General features: G+C 44.5%; 2 non-coding genes and 1 pseudogene across 2 annotated transcripts; all 3 read right to left on the reverse strand.

The window, feature by feature from the left end:
- Positions 1 to 2,409: 2,409 nt before the first annotated feature.
- Positions 2,410 to 2,571, reverse strand: LOC127945680 (uncharacterized; annotated as a pseudogene).
- A 7,104-nt stretch (positions 2,572 to 9,675) lies between these two features.
- LOC127945406 (U1 spliceosomal RNA) lies at positions 9,676 to 9,839 on the reverse strand. The gene has a single exon (XR_008150740.1). It is a non-coding gene; the product is annotated as a U1 spliceosomal RNA (small nuclear RNA).
- A 374-nt stretch (positions 9,840 to 10,213) lies between these two features.
- Positions 10,214 to 10,396, reverse strand: LOC127945657 (U2 spliceosomal RNA). The gene has a single exon (XR_008150934.1). It is a non-coding gene; the product is annotated as a U2 spliceosomal RNA (small nuclear RNA).
- Positions 10,397 to 15,926: the final 5,530 nt, after the last annotated feature.

Genomic DNA, 15,926 nt, shown 5'->3' on the forward strand with positions numbered 1-15,926 from the left:
GTCACCAAGTTATTTTCTTTGTTTTTCAAACCTATCATGGCCCTTCCTCTGTTCACTATTTTACGAAAGAAATAACTTGTGTATTTTTCACCTTTTTCTATTTCTCTTTCTCTACTCTGTAAATTAATTATTTTGTTTTTTATCTCTGATAGTTCTGCCATTGTCTTTTTTACTTGGCGAATATCTTCGTTAAAATCAAAACCTTGGTTACAAAGAGTAAAGTAACGCTGCAATCGTTTTTGCAGGCCCACCATGCATCTCTTCTCTTTATCTTTTTCCTTTTTCTCAGCCAATTTAAAAAAAATCTTAGTCCTTGCCTTAACCATTTCCCACCACTGTGCATTTGTGTCATAAAAGTCTTTTAATGTCTGCCATTGACTATTCTGCTCCCTGAATTCTTTTACTATATTTGTATCCTGTAACAGGGAGCAGTTCAATCTCCAAAGTCCTCTACCTATTGTCACATCTATTGGAAGTGAAAGGGTGCATGTAAGCATAGTGTGATCTGAAAAGAAAACAGGGGTTAATTTAGCATCTACTGGTATAAGGTCCCGTATGAAGATGTGATCAATACGGGAGGCTCTAGTGCCATCACCACTAAACCAGGTGAGTCCTTGTTCTCCAGAATGCATGGTTTTAAAACAGTCCGTCAAATTAAAATCTCTTATTATAGTCTGCAATAGAACCGATGTTTTGTCTATTTTAAAATCATCCCCTGCACCTTTCCTATCATTTTTGCTGATGATGCAATTAAAATCCCCTGCTAAAATGACTGGAGCCCTTCCTAAAAACTGGGACTGCACATCTTCCAAAAGGTCATTCTTATCTGTAAAACCATAAATATTTAATACATTAAATTCATGTCCTAAAAAAGACAAATTTACTAAAAGTGCTCGACCGTCTCTCACTACTGTGCTCCCCTTCACCAGAATATAAGGATTTTTTATTAAAATAGCAATTCCGTCTGCCCGGTTATAGTTGGATCCACTCCACACCGATGGTAAATGGCCCCATTGCTCTTCCCATCTCCTGTAGTTTTTTTTCAAAGGCTAGGGCACATTCTTGTAAAAGGAAAATGTCACTTTTTTGAGTTTGTAAGAAGGATAAAACAGTTTTTGCTCTCAATTGTGACCTCACGCTTCTGACATTCAGGGTAGAGAGTGTAAGCGTCATGAGCAGAACAATTAAAAATGACAGATAAGACGTTTTAAAAGACATAAAAATTTACTAAAAATAATTTACAATGATTATCCGTGTCCTGTGAAACAAACTTTTCCCTTGATCTCATTGTCGAAGAATCGGGGTATTGAAGCTGCTTCCCCCTTGAGTTTGCTCTTGGGGTGGATGTTTGGAGTTCAATTGTTAAAAAGGACACCTCATTTGGAGAATCGAGTGGGAAGAGCCGATTTAGATCCTCTGAAGAAGAGGAAAAGGACGGTATTCCCACTCTGTCCCTTTTCTCATGTTTCTCCTCGATGGGAGATTGAGCATTCCTTTTTTTACTTGTCAGTTTAACACCTAGAAAATTAGTCACCTCCTTGTCTTTGGATTTTTCTTGCTCTTCTAGGATTTCCTCAGCTACTTTTTCTTGTTCTCGTTTGCTTTTTTCTGTATCCTCCCCATGCCCTGTTCATTTTTCTCTCCTTCATTACCAATCAATGATTGGTGTAGTTCCATCTCCTCAATCATGTGATTTGGCGGGAAATTTGAAATTAAATCCACCCCCTCTCTCTCCATTCTTTCTTGTTCTTTGGTGGCCATTTTATTTGTTTTAACCTTGTTGGCAAACGACTTGGGGCAGTCCCTGTAGAGATGATTAGACTCTCCACAAAGATTGCACCTCCTGCCATTGGGACATTCATCAAATGTATGCCCAATTTCCCACAAAATGACTTCTGGCAAGCTTCCACTAAATGCCCACTCCACATCTACGGCAGAGTTTGGGCATGCCTTGGTAATATATATATCCTCTGTTTTCTCCAAGCACAATCACTGATGGAAGATGTTTCAGGCCCTGGAAGCCCTGGGGATCTTCCCACTGCTTAATGGGAATTTTCCAAGAGCAGTTCCAGATACCAGCTTCATTTAACATTTTCATGGCTTGTCCTCTCACAGAGCAGTATCTCCCCAACCAAGTACATATGTCTTCCCCATTAACGGTTTCACTGAACATTCGACAATAACCATTTTGTGGATATTGTCTGTTAGTTTCTCCACCTTAAACATGGAAAAGTGGGTCTTTACAATTTCAAACCTAGACCAGAAGTCATTCAACAAACTAGCAGATGTAAAACTAACATCAAACCCTTTACTGAAAGAGAGAGACAAAATGCAATTTAAATCATGGGGACTGAATTTCAAGGTTGGCTGGACAAATTTGTGGGAAAAGTCCAAACGAAACAATTGAACAAGTTTTCCATCTTTCTCTAGAAAATTAAAACACACGCTGTGGTGCCTTCGCACGCCGGCACGAGCAGCCGACATTTTGTAGGCACCAACAGCTTAAAAGACTACGTCAAAAAACTACACTTGATACTACACTTGATCTTAGCCAAAAGGCCGAAAAGCGATGCTGCTAAGACGCAGCGGGGAGGAAGCCGGACGCGGCTCTGGGAGACCTAAAAACACTGGGGGATGGTAGTACCCTCCCCTGTCTACAGCGTCACCGGGCCTCGTCCCGATCGGCCTGATGAAAAGTACGGCATCGCTCGTAACTCCCAAACGGTTCATCGCAGAGCCACGTGCCTTATGTCATCGGAATCCTTGGCTCAAGCCGAACGAGACGCTAGTCTCAGATTGGCTCGTCGCTATGACGAAATTTTGGGGTATTTTGGATTTTGTCGAAAACCTTCTTTTGCAACCTAGCGCCAGGTATTTGGTCCGATTTTTCAAGAGCCTAAGTGACTTTGTTTCACAGGCGCACAACACATGTGAAAGAACTCCCCATTCTGTAACGAAAAAAAAAACCTGGAAAAAACATTTTCTGCTTTGTTTCACCAACAATTTCAGGGGAGAACGCGAACGCAGTCCCCCACTAACATAAATTATGCAGTCGAGGTTCCCGCATTTGGGGAATTCGCAGGGGTCAGCATGGCCGGAGAGCAATGGTCAAATGGGTGAACTGCCTTCTTGATCATGGTGTGATTTGCGTCTCTACCATCCTCACCAACAGTTAGCCCTCCGCCCCCCCTCCAGGAAAGGAAGGACAGGTGCCTTCCGTTACTGGCCTGGAAACTGCCAAGCTCATGGGCCGGTGCTTCCCAACGCCGGTTTTAGATGACTCTCTTTAAACAAACACACCTGATTCGATGCGTCACCTCGTCTGTGAAAGACTTCAAGACCTCAGGTGGGTGCATCGTTAGTGGAAGAGTCCAAGACCCCAGGAGGGCACATCAGGAAAAAAGTTTGCAATAAACCACAGCATCTACAATGGCAGATCTCATTCCCTGTTCTGCTATTCGACACAATAAATTGCAATCCCCAAAAAGGGAAAGCACCTTATTCTGTTCTGTCATTGAAACATGAGTACATATAATAAATACACATATTTTTTAAATAAAATATAAACTTGTTAAAACACCAAAACATACATTTAAAACCATTATATGTAACATGTTTTAAAAAAATAAATAAATCCATGTTTGTGATTTGTTTTAAAAGGTGTTAAACCTTATAAAAAGTAAAAACCACAATTTAAAAATAGTACACAAGCATCTTTTTTGTTCAGTAAAACCCATTACATTTGATAAAACACAACAAAAATCCCAGATAAATAGCCTTTAAAAGTCATCTGTTGTGCAAAACCGGGGGTGAGTCTTTATCAAGTTATCCTTCCCAGAAGAGGCATGTGAGATGCTTCTTTATGGGCTCAGCGGAGATCCCCTCTCCTCCGGCCCGCTGGCCTGCTGTTCCCGTAGCCAGAGTGGTGAGGGTGCATCTAAAGGCAGCCAGAGTTGGTGCCTGCCGGGACCCTCTTCATGCGACCCCGGCCCCTCAGTCCAAATATCGTCGCCCGTTACCCCTGCAGCATTGATGTTACCTTTAGCTCGCATGCATGGAGGGTTACCGTAACGCGCTTCCCCACCAGCAGGTTTCTGGTGGCCCAGATGGCATCCTTGATGATGTTAAGGGTGAGCCAGAGCGAGGTGAAATCCTGTGCCGTCATATCCTTCAAGCCCCGGCCCACCCCAAGGATGGCGAGCTGCTACCCGAACTGGGCCCCACCCACTGGTAGGCACGGGAAATACAGGGGACTGGTCTTGGCCCACAGGTCCCATGCAGCGCCACACTCCCAGAGCAGGTGGTGGACGGTCTCCAGGGAATTGCAGCCGGACCGAGGGCAAATGGAGTTTTTGGCCATGCCTCTGGAGTGCATAACCACCCTGACCGGGAGGATCTCATGAGCCACCATCCATGATAAATCCTTGTGCCTGTTCTGGAAAGCGGGGTGGGCGGCGTTCCTCCAAACTTGTTTGGCCTCACCTAGTGTGAGGCCTGGAACTGGACTCACCGGTTCCCGGTCCTGCACAAGAGAGACAAGATGCTTGTGGTTAGTTAAAATGGTGACATCTTCACTCTCTAAAAGGTATTTCTTTAAAAACTTTTTTATAAAACTATATTCTTTAGGCAGGTTAAAAGACACTGGTGTTTTCAAATCTACAGGTAAAATCTTAAGAGTCCTTAGATAAGACTTCATCCAAAATCGTGTCATGGCAGCAGTCTTGTTCTCGTTGGATGGGGTCACAGAGTATTTAATGTGGAGGGCGGTGAAGCGGCTGCCTAAAAACAGGTGGGGGTCTGGGAGGCCTTTTCCGCCATTTTCCGGTCTCTTTTTGACCACGTCCCTCATCAGTTTTTCCCACTTGGACCCCCACAGGAAATAAAACACCGCCCTCTTTAGGTCCATCAGGAATTCCCTAGGTGGGATAAAAACAGAACAGACAAGTGACATTAGAGGTAAAATAACAGCTTTAAAAATTAAAACCTTGCCCTCGAAGGTTAAATGTCGCAGTCCCCAAAACCCCAGTCTTTTCCCAACTTTCCCTAACAAGTCAGTCCAATTTTCCCATCCGCCTCCCTCTTTATCAAACTTGACCCCTAAAAAATCCACGTCCAGTCCACTTCTGTCAATTCCCCCCCACGGCCCGAAGAGCTGGGCCTCAGACTTGCTTCTGTTGAGCTTAGCGCCCGAGGACCGACCATACCAGTCAGTCAAGTCCAATGCTCTCCGTATAGATAAAACATCCGTCGCTAAAAGGGTTACGTCATCCTTGTATAAAACACAAGTAGCTGTCGGTCCGCCCGTCCCAGGAACGTCCAGTCCTTTGATCCATTTGTCCCTTCTCAAGATCTGTGCCAGTGGCTCGATGCAAGCCACATACAGAAGAGGAAATAAAGGACATCCCTGATGGACACCACTGTGTATATTCACAGCTTTGGAAAGATGGCCATTTATTAGAATTTTGTTGACTATTCCCTTGTACAGTAGTCCCACCCAGGCTATAAACCTCTCTGGATACCCCATTTTCTCCAGTACCTGAAAAAGGTACTGGTGCGAGACTATGTCAAATGCTTTTTCAATATAAATTTAGGACTACTAGCCGAATATTTCTGTCTCTCGCATAACAGATGGCGTCTCTGATCAGCACTAGGCTGTCTGTTATCTTTCTTCCAGGCACAGAGCAAGCTTGATCCGGGTGAATCACGTCCTCTAAAACAGTTGACATGCGTGTTGCCAAAACTTTCCTAAAAAGTTTATAATCTAAATTTAAAAGTGTTATTGGTCTCCAGTTTTTTAAGTCACTCCGGTCACCTTTTTTGTGAAGTGAAGAAACTATCCCTATTCTAAAACTGTCTGGAAGTCTGTAGAGGGTCTCAAACTCTTTAAAAACTGTCAAAATCTCTTGTCCTAAAATGTCCCAAAATGTTAAATAAAACTCCAGGGGAAGTCCATCCACTCCAGGGGACTTCCCCTTTTTAAAACCTCCAAAAATCTCATTTTGACAGTCAACCCTTTTCTCAATAAAATTTAAAACTTATTTTACAGTGTCTGAGTGTACCTTTTTAAAACTATATAAAGCCCCATAAAATTTTTCCACATCCTCTAAAAATCTCTTTTGTTGTGTTAACCTCCCTATCCCATGTTTTAATCCTGGTTAACCACCCACCCCTTGTTATTATTTTCTTAAAAAATATCTTGTACACTTTTCCCCTTCTTCTATTTCTCTCTCTTTGCTTCTTAAAAGGACCCCTTTACTTTCTATATTGGCTAAAACTGACATTTTCTTTTTTACTTCCTGGATTTCATTGTTAAAATCAAAACCAATTTTTTAAAAGATTAAAATACCTTTGTAGTCTTTTTTGCAACCCCAACATGCATTTTTTTTCCCTACTCTTCTTTTCTTTACCTATCTTTGTAAAAAACTGTCTCGTCCGGTCCTTTACCATCTCCCACCACTGTGCACGTGTATCATAAAAGTCTTGGAGGGTCTGCCATTGGCTGAACTGTTCCCTATATTCAAAAATTACATTCCTGTCTTCCAACAGGGAACAGTTCAGCTTCCACAGCCCTCCCCCTACCGTCACACCTATGGGCAGTGAAAGGGTGCAAGACAGCATCATGCGATCAGAGAAAAAAAGGGGGGTTAGTGTAGCATCGATCGGCGGGCAGTCCCTTGTAAACACGTAGTCGATTCGAGAGGCTTTGGTACCATCACCACTGAACCAGGTGAAGCCCTCTTTGATGCAAAATTTTAAAACAGTCGACTAAGTTAAAATCTCTGACTAAACCCTGCAATAAAACCGACGTTTTGTCCACTCTAAAATCCTCCCCTACCCTTTTCCTGTCTGTTTTAGATAAAACACAATTAAAATCCCCTGCTACCATTAGGGGAGCCCTACCTAGCATGTGGGGTTGCAAGTCTTCTAAAAGCTCATATCTTTCATTCTTTTCCGTAAAACCATATACATTAAGAACATTAAAATCCCTGTCTAAAAAGGTCAGATTTACTAAAAGTGCCCGGCCTTGCCTCACCACAGTGCTGCCCTTCTCCAAGATGTTAGGATTACTAATTAAAACCATTTTTGTTAAAATTTGTTCCGCTCCATATGGAGGCTCCTGCGGACCATAGCTCTTCCATTTTTGTGTACCTAGTTAAAAATGGCAGAGAACACTCTTGTAATAAAAACAAATATGACTTAAAAGATTTTAAAAGGGACAAAATACTCTGTGCTCTAATGGTGGACCTCACACTTCTGACATTGATAGTAGAGATGGTGAGGGCCATGAGCAGTAGGGTTAAAAAGGTATGAGCATTTAAAACAGAAGACAATAAAAATCATGTTACATCTTGTTGCATTTGCCTTTCCTTTTCCCCCAGACGAGCTGGGGTCAGGAGGGCAAATGCCTGTAGCTTCAGAGGCCACAGAGGGAACCTCTTGTGGCTCCTTTGGCGACGATGCTGTTAGCTTAATGTGCAAAAGGAAACCTCATTGGGCGACTCTAGGGGCCACATGCGCTCCAGATCTTCAGAGTCGGAACTATTGAGCTTATATGCTGCCCTAGAGACCCCGCAGGTCTTTTTTGCACCTGAGCATTTGGGAGTGAACACTCTGTCTCACTCCTGGTGGATTCTTGCACCCCAACCAAAACTGTTACTAGTGAGGAATTTGTTTCTTCCTCACTTTCCTCTCCTTCCATTACCATTTCCTGTTCCGTTGCCTCCGCCCCTGTGCCCCCACTTCTTCCTTCCTGCCCAATCCCTGAGGCCGGCTGGGAATTTGAAATTCCCGCCAAAACCTCAGGGACCGCCTCCTCTCTCCTTTGTTCATTCGTTTGTTGCCCATGTGGGGCAGCCATTTTTAGCTTGTTGGCAAAACTTTTAGGGCAGTCTCTGTAGAGATGGTTTGTTTCTCCACAAAGATTGCACCATCTGCCATTGGTACAATCATCAAAACTGTGACCAATTTCTCTGCACTTCCCACATACTAACTCTTGGCATGCTTCAGCTAGATGACCAAACCTGCAAGACTTCCTGCAGAGTTTGGGCATTCCTTGATAATTTATGTAGCCTATGTTCTCTCCGAGCACAATCATGGAAGGCATATGTTTCAGGCCCTGGTAGCCACCAGCGTCTTCCTGTTGTTTAATGGGAAATCACCAGGAGCATGTCCAAATGCCATCTTCATCTAACACTTTGACAGGCTGGCCTCGAACAGTGCAAAAACTACCCAACCAAACACAAATATCATCTCCAGTCACGGTTTCATTGAACATCCTGACAATCATAGTTTTAAGTGTGTTATCAGAAAGTTTCTCAACAATGAACATGGAGAACTGGGCTTTAACTGAATCAAACCTTTGCCAAAAGTCATTAAGCAGGGAAGCGGTTTTTAAACTGACATCAAATCCTTTGTTCAAGGGCAGAGTCATCAAACAATTCAGATCGTCAGATTTAAAAGCTAAGGTCTTTGGATCAGCTTCCTGTAAAAGTCCATACGGGACATTCCCAGGAGCTTCCCCTCACCCTGCCTGAATAAAAAATGCACGTTGTGGTGCCTCCGCACGCCAGCACGGGCAGCCGACATGATGGAGGCACCAACAGCCTAAAAACTTAAAACAACAATAAATAACAAAATAAATAATTAAAAGACCTTAGCTTAAAACTTGTTGGAGCACAAAGCAGCAGAGTTCAATGTACCTCTCGAAGTTGTGTGATTCAAAATATAAAAAGATCTCGAGTCAAGAAACCTCCAAGAGGTGATCGCAGTCTCAACCGTCCAACAAGATACATGATCTTAACCAAAAGGCCGAGAAGCGATGCCGCAGCGGGGAGGAAGCCGGAAACGGCGTTGCCCATCTCGGCTTTGGTAAGTCTGGGAGACCTAAAAACGCTGGGAGATGGTAGTACCTTCCCCTGTCTACAACGTCACCGGGCCTCGTCCCAATCGTCCTGACGGAAAGTACGGCATCGCTCGTAACTCCCAAATGGTTCTTCGCAGAGCCATGTGCCTTATGTCATCGGAATCCTTGGCTCGAGCCGAATACGACGCAGGTCAGATTGGCTCGTCGCTCTTTTCTAAATTTTCGGGTATTGTGGATTTTGTCGAAAACCTTCTTTTGCAACCTAGCGCCAGGTATTTGGTCCAGTCCCACCCAAATCAGCACAGAAATCTTCTCTGGAGTCTGACTGTAAATAATCATCCAAAAAAAGTGGAGATTTCCATTCACCTTGGTGAGGGGACCTCACAACGTGCTAAGGTGGCGTGTCCGGGATGGCTCAAATGGCTATAACTCCAGGAAGGAATGAGATCCCTTCACCCAAATCGGCATACCTATGCAGGGGCTCAGTCAGAGGCCAGGTGAAAAAGAGCACTGCGACAGGCCACTTGGGGGCACTGTAAGCGACAACTAAATTAATACGAATTGAAAAAGGACAACCAAACAACATGGAGACAGCTACAGCTAGGCTGCAGTCAGTCCAATCAACTTTCAAAATGAGGTCTGTGCTATATTCGAACAAAGCTACCCACCGGGGTCCGATTTTTCAAGAGCCTAAGTGACTTTGTTTCACAGGCGCACAACACATACCTCGCATGTGACAGAACTCCCCATTCTGGATAGAATAAAAAAAAACTGGAAAAAAAACATCTTCTGCTTTGTTTCACCAACAATTTCAGGGGAGAGCGCGAACGCAGTCCCCCACTACCATAAATTATGCAGTCGAGATTCCCGCATTTGGGGAATTCACAGGGGTCAGCATGGCCAGAGTGCAATAGACAAGCCTCACCCTGGGTGAACTGCCTTCTTGATCATGGTGTCTCCCCTGCCAGATAAGTATGAGGGCCCAGGTGGTCAGCCAGAGGTTTGATTTGCGTCTCTACCATCCTCACCAACGGTTAGCCCTCCGCCCCTTTTCCAGGAAAGGAAGGACGGGTGCCTTCCGTTACTGGCCTGGAAACTGCCAAGCTCATGGGCTGGTGCGTCCCAACGCCAGTTTTAGATGACTCTCTTTAAACAAACACACCTGATTCGATGCATCACCTCGTCTGTGAAAGACTTCAAGACCTCAGGTGGGTGCATCGTTAGTGGAAGAGTCCAAGACCCCAGGAGGGCACATCAGGAAAAAAGTTTGCAATAAACCACAGCATCTGCAATTGCAGATCTCATTCCTTGTTCTGCTATTCGACACAATAAGTTGCAATCCCCAAAAAGGGAAAGCACACCGTTCCTGTAGACACTGCAATACCAGGCCGATGCGTGGAGTGGAAGCAAGCTCCGTCTCCAGCTCCGTCATCTAAAAATCCATTTAATATGTAGTCCCCGGATGGGGGACGTTTCAGATTTTAAACTGATAAGAATAGATTTTTATTATTATTATTTTTTAATTAAATCCATACACTCATACAAATTCACAAATGAACCACTTGTAACAAAGGCATACAAATTTTCAGTTTGAACATTCCAAACTCAAAAATAATTTCATATAAAGCGAACAACACATTACAATCAGCGCCTCATAACCAATACTAGATTTTTGACACCCAAGACTTTATCCCACCCCTACCCGAGGGAGTCCCCCCCATACAGCCCTCATCCCCTCCTCCCCATAAACTACCTTATACCCATTTACCTCTTTCACCAAACTTGCCAAAAGTGTTGAAAATAACTTTTGAGGTTCTAAACCAGGCAACTGCTTCCTAAGGCACCTTAGTTGCCAGTCCCATAAGATACGCTTCCCTTCTGAGATAGTAACCCATACTACTCTTTTCGGATCCTTCTCTATATTTCCCAACCCTCCTCCATACAACACTAAGTCCCGGGTAATCAGTGGTCCTCTCCCACTCTCTCCACCACCCAGTGACTGCTTCCCATAAAGCCATTGCTCGTGGACATGACCACAAGGCGTGCTCAAATGTCTCTTCTCCCCCGTGTAACAACAATGAGTTTTACATAGTAATTAACTCAAATGATATATAGGGAATTTGAATAATTAATCAGGAATATGATTAATTTATATCTCAGATGACAGTTACATTAAATTTGATTGATTATGAAAAATAGCTCAATTGCCTATAACAATAAATAATCACAGGGCACTGTAACTTACTCATTAATATGTCAATATTACATTCTTCATATCAATTATTGTGATATCTCTTACTGTAAATTACTGCAAATCAAACCATGGTATGTCCAGCAAACCACTGTAGACCTATCAATTTTCAATAAAGTTATCACGCCTTATAATTCAAGGAAAAGTATTCTCTGGCCATGAAAATATTATCCTATCCTTATGATAAATTTAGTTTCTAAATTTAGAGCTTGTAGCTATAGATCAGACATCTCAGTGACTCGTAATGTGAGTGGGGTGGAGTCCAAGCCAATCGTCAGTATATGGGTTTTTAATAATTAAACTAGTAATACATCAAACTACAAATCACACAGAGTAAATATGCGTACGACAATACAAACAGTAAGCTTTATACAATACATAACGAATCCAAATAAAAGAGAGAGAGAGAGAGAGAGAGAGAGGGAGAGAGAGAAAATAGAATGAGATCACATAAGGAGCTCAGGTATGAAAATCATAGTCAGTAACTTTTGGAAGCCAACAACAAATCAGATCATAACAACACTTTAAACCAGCATTTAAATCTCCATAGAAAAGTGATACTTGCATGGCCCAGCGCGTGAGCGTGGTCTTTTTGTGAAGCTTTGTGCGCTTGTCCTTTTGAAAACAGCGTGCGTGTCCCGGAGGCTATGTGACGCGCGTGCACGCTTCGCTGGATCTTTGCGTGAGCGTGGAGCACGTGGTCCTTTGTTCTGTCCTCGCGCGGTATTTGAAAGGTTCAACAAACAATGTCCCAGATTTCGTCTTCCTTGCGTGGAGAGGCGAATAGTTGAATAAACTTAGTAAAGAAAAGAAACGAACGAAACGAAAGCTTCTAAAGGAGCCATTAAAATGGCTTTTTTTTTTCTCTCAGCCCCTGTGCTGAGGGGGTTCGCGCTATGAGAAGCAACGTTGGTCGCGCGGAAGCAACGTTGGAGAGCAGCGTGTCCGAGAACGGAGAAGAGGAAGAAGCGGAAGAAGAGGAGGTGGACCTTGTTTGGTCAATTCTTATAGCTTGAAATAGTTCACGCCCCTTTTTCGCGTAAACAGCCAATGGAAGTCCGCGATCTGAAGCGGAGGGAAAAGTTCCTTTGTCTCTGTGGAGACAACCCCCCCCCCCCGATGATCTAGGGCCTGTCCGATTCCATCAGGGATATTTCTAGCAAGTTTGTACTTCAGATTACATACATTTCCTTACTTTGTTCTAGATAAATGGGTCTGTCAGAGCATGACGATTAGAACAAGACTAAACATAATAGGTATATGTGATCAAAACATGAAGTTACATTAAATATGTGTAATTCTACATTTGAAAGATTTGTTTAACACATGATAACACTGCAGATGTTGGGAAACATCTAAATGTACCAAAAGGGAATACGTAATACATTTATACAACATAAAAACTAACAGGTAACGAATTCATTCCATAGAATGCATTGGGGAGAAGATTTGGCTTCTCTCCTCTCCAGTGTGGTCGTAAAGTTTTACGACCTGCAAAGATGGGGGTTGCAGAAACGTGGCTCTCTTTGAGGAAGTTAAAGTGTGGAGAGACATTTCCTAAAGTATAAGCTTGCAACTTATACTCTTCACATAACAAGGATTAACCATTTTATGCAATCCATAAACATATTTAAAATACATATTAATAAGGACTTACAAAAGTAAGGAACTTTACGCAAGGTTTCCTTTTGTGTATGTTGGAATGTGGTTGGGGGTTTTCATTTCTTCTTTGAAGCTCGCATGGGCATCGTAAATAATTTAAGTCCAGCCAGGCTGGCGCCAGGCCAGGCACTTGGTGCAAAAAGAGTTTCATTTGGAAAATCTGAATTAAACACATGAATCGATGATCTGCATATCCGTTACACATCCCCCTTCCGTCAGATGAAGTCCCTGTGTGGACATCATCGGACGGCAATCATCAGGATGGGCAGATGACAAGTGAATCGTGATGGTCATGCAGCAGGTGGGTCATGATGACAGGTGGTTCCTGAAGCTGAGGATTCAGCTTGGTGAGGTTCGGTATTGTCTTTGACTTTGCGTCCCTTTTCCGGGGATTCCATCGGAGACCTCCAGCCACAGTTGTCGTGAGTTTGGCTGTAGAGGTTTGCATCTCGTTGAGTATCCTGTATAGGATGAAGGTCACGCCAAGAGTCAGGGTGGGACCACTGACAGTGGAGATGCCCCGTGCAGTGTCGGCAGCAGTCCAGGCTAGGACCGCAGATGACTGGTTCAGAATGGGCTGTCGAGACAGTGCTTGGAGGGCTGTGTCGACAGGAGTAATGTCAATGTGTTGGGTGGTACCTTTCAGTACTTGGTCCAGCAGGTTGGCACGGGTGGCGGTGTCATGCTGGTCGTAGGTCAGTGTAGCTGAGCGCACAGGAGTGTTGACGAGCCATCTGTTACCCACAATCTCTGCTTGCGTTTCTGTGACTTGTGTACGAGGCTTGGCTTCGGCAGGGCAGCGCGTATCGCTGACCCAGGGTTGCAGCTCGCAGATTCCTTCAGAGTTGTGTCTGAGGAAGGGTTTGCTAAGGCAGAGATAATGAATGTCTTTGGTTAAAGTACACATGTGCATGTTTGGGGCCAGGTACAGCTGTGTGTCGCTGTCGTGGTAGGCCACCACATTTGGAATGTGTGTTTTGGTGTGGGTGTTGCTCTTCCACATACTGACACTGACAATGTCTTTAGGTCTGTAGACTTGGTTTGACTCGCTGATGAGTTGGTTCAGGAGCACGTTCACTTCTCTCTGTTTGGGGTTTACGTGCCGTAGGAAGGCGCTATTCAGAGAGTTGGCCAGGTGTATTTGTAGCAGGTCAGCTGGCATGGTGATGGCGTAAGACAGCACAGTTAACACAAGGCTTAAGGGTATCATGTATGGTGGGGTTTTACTCGTGGTTAGGCTGTCATTGGAGGAGCTAACCTCCCACAGCATGTCTGTTGTTAACACTGTAAACAGCTGAGTGTGGGTAAAGTCCTTCTGGAAGACAGTAAACAGTGGTTTCAAGGAGTTTACAGTCTGGTTCGCTGCATTGACACTGGACATAACAATGTTAAACATTCTGGCGGCAGCAGCGGCTCTAAGCAAAGCTCCCGGGAACTGTTATGGAGCGGTGGTGGTGTCCACCTAACTCCATTTGTGTAACCGTCACTTTCTCATGTTGGCTGAACAGGTGTTTGACATCAGCCTCAGTGTGAGTGAGGGAGTCCTCTCTCCATCGGAACCTTGTACAGCTGTATTCGGTTACAGTGCTGGGGTAGTGTGCCCTGTCATCGGTAGTCAGGAGTCTCAGCGGTTTTCTCGGTGGCAGCTGTCCTCTCTTTGGCTGACAGCACGGCACAGCAAACCACAGCAGTATCCTGGTACAGATAATAGGGAGAGAGAGAAAGAAAGGGGAGAAAGAAACAAACAAGGGCTGTCTTTGGTTGGACAGGGCAGCCTCTTTGCTTAGTGGGCGGCGACTGGGTTTAGCTCGCCCCCGCCCATGTTTTGCCACATCTTGCTGCTGGCATGACGCTTGACTCAGTGTTTTGTCAGTGGCTCTGGTGCTGCGTGTTGCAGCACATGCTGCGTCATGGAAATATATTGGCAGTATCCCCCTTTTGCTCCGTGGCATTACACGCCCTGGCATTGTGATGTCAGACGGTGCACAACCCACAATATTGTTCTGTGCACGCAGCACGGTTTGTGTATCATGCAGTGGTCTGGGGCTTTGGTTGTCAGTGACTGTAGACTGGTTGCCAGGGTGGATGGAGGGGTCTGAGAGGTGGTAAAGCAAAGTCATTATCAAGGTTCCAGAAGCCCGCATGTCCGCTATGTTGGTCTGTGTAGACAACGGAGCCTGCGTAAGCGATTCTGAGGTAGGCAGTTTAGCTAGTAAAGTTCTTGTGCTGTGTGTAATCAATTCAACCTTGAATGTGGGTGGGTGGGTTGGGAGTGACCACAGAATGTTGTTTAGTGTGCCAGTTTTGGCAAGGGTGTCAGTGTGATCTTTAAAGTCCTCGTCTAGACTTGGTAACTTCGAGTGTCCTTTTACCTTCTTCCAGTACACGATCACATTGTGTGTTTTTGTGATGTTATCACATTGCTGGAACAGGTGTTGGTGTTTGACATGCTTGTTGTTTGCAAGTGTGAGTCCGAGTTCCACACATTCAGGTGAGGATTGGAAGAAACCCAGCGTGTGGTGTAAGGTTTGACCACCTTGCAGGTTGAGCCGAACAGCGACCCCTTTGGTGTAAGCTGGTACCACCGTACCCTGTTTGTTGACTAAGGTACAGAGGCTTGAACTTGGGCCTGTTGTTAGGGCGTTGTACTCATGGCTGGCTGCTGGGGTTCCCGTGACCTCTGTGACCTGACCGTCTGGCTCTGTGGGAGTTCCCGTGACCTCTGCGACCTGACAGTCTGGCTCTAGCAACCTGTGTGGCTGGAGAGAAAGAGGTTCTCGCACTTGAGCAAAGTCTTTTAGCTGTTTGAAGTTCAGAAAAGGGTCAAAGTGTTCTAGCAGGTCTTTGTCGATGAGCAATGTATGAGTGTTCATTGGTGGGACATACATGGGATGTATTAGACTCATCGGAACGAATGTCAGGTGAATGGAAACAACCTGTTCAAACTGGATGTCATCCTGTCTGTACACCTGTACATTCAGTTCATAAGTTTGAGGTGTAAGAGTTCGATCTTGTCTCTTAGCTTCAAATTGGAGTCTTTTGAAAAGGTAAGATGAGATCACCGTCAGGTTTAATCCTGTGTCGATCAGGTCTTCCCTGTTGACTCCTTTTCGGCCCACCCCCTTTTTGACAAGGCTGCCCAGGAATGTT

The sequence above is a fragment of the Carassius gibelio genome, chromosome A23 (genome assembly GCF_023724105.1).
Source record: "Carassius gibelio isolate Cgi1373 ecotype wild population from Czech Republic chromosome A23, carGib1.2-hapl.c, whole genome shotgun sequence".
Lineage (NCBI taxonomy): Eukaryota > Metazoa > Chordata > Actinopteri > Cypriniformes > Cyprinidae > Carassius > Carassius gibelio.